This window comes from Colobus angolensis, unplaced genomic scaffold (assembly GCF_000951035.1).
Source record: "Colobus angolensis palliatus isolate OR3802 unplaced genomic scaffold, Cang.pa_1.0 Scaffold133, whole genome shotgun sequence".
NCBI lineage: Eukaryota > Metazoa > Chordata > Mammalia > Primates > Cercopithecidae > Colobus > Colobus angolensis.
In genome coordinates, this window is record NW_012114411.1 from 3945484 (window position 1) to 3946575 (window position 1092).

The window sequence follows — 1092 nt, forward strand, 5'->3', positions numbered from 1 at the left end:
ACTGGGCCGGGGGTCAGGAGATAGGGCCCCACCTCCATCTGATCACCCACTGCATGTGTGGAAAGGCCATCACAACACCTGTGGCTTCAGCCTTCAATTTCCTCTGCTGTGAGACCACCAAGGCTCTTTCAGGTTCTTCTATTCCTGTTCATCCTGTTAAGCTGCAAAAGCCTAACAATGTGAGAATTATTAGCCACTTAGAAGGTACCAGAATACCAACAGGAAACAAGTCACAGTGGCTGCGAAGAGTGGAAAAAACATTTGCCAGGTATTTTAGTGTGTATTTACATTTACAGCTTTGAAAATAATGTTTTTTTTTTTTTTTGGCGGGGAGAAGACTTGCAATTTCTATTTCGCCTGGAGTTTAGCTCGCTTTCTCGCTGATCTATGAGAGCAACTGCCTTTCTCCTTGTCACTGCCTTCTCCTGTTTTAAGGACCATGACAACCATCATGCCCTCTTCAAGTTCTCTGTGATGTCATAAAAGTCCTCAAGACATAATTGCAACTTGCTTTAACTATGGTGTCAATGCAGCAAACAAGAAATCGTGCAGTTTCAATATGGTTGAAAAATCACCCCCTATTTCTAACTTTACTCATTTTTATGAGGTCCTCTAGGTCTAGACACCTGCATAAGCGACGTCTACGAGAGGGTGAACATAAGAAATCACACTGAGTTTCTCATGCTTGTGGTCTACGTACCATTCTGTGGCTTTCTGGTTTCCTTCCGTTATGGTTCTGGTTTGATTTTCTTGGGTGTGATGCCTCTTTGTTTTTGCATTTGTCTGTGCGAGTTTATCCTAAATACAGTTCCAAATACACAGGGTCAGTATCACTTCAATGATGTTGTGTATACCCTGGCAGAGCTTAGGGCACACACTTTCTTTTTTTTTTTTTTTTGAGATGGAGCTTCGCTTTTACTTCAATGGAGTGGGAGGAGGGGGTTAAAGTTTACAAAAATTGGGAAAATAACTGACAATTAGATACTGGCTTACTTGTTCAGAGAAATAATTTTTTTTTTGAGATGGAGTCTTTGCTCTTTTCTTTTTTGAGATGCAGTCTTTTGCTCAGGCTGGAGTGCAGTGGTGCGAACT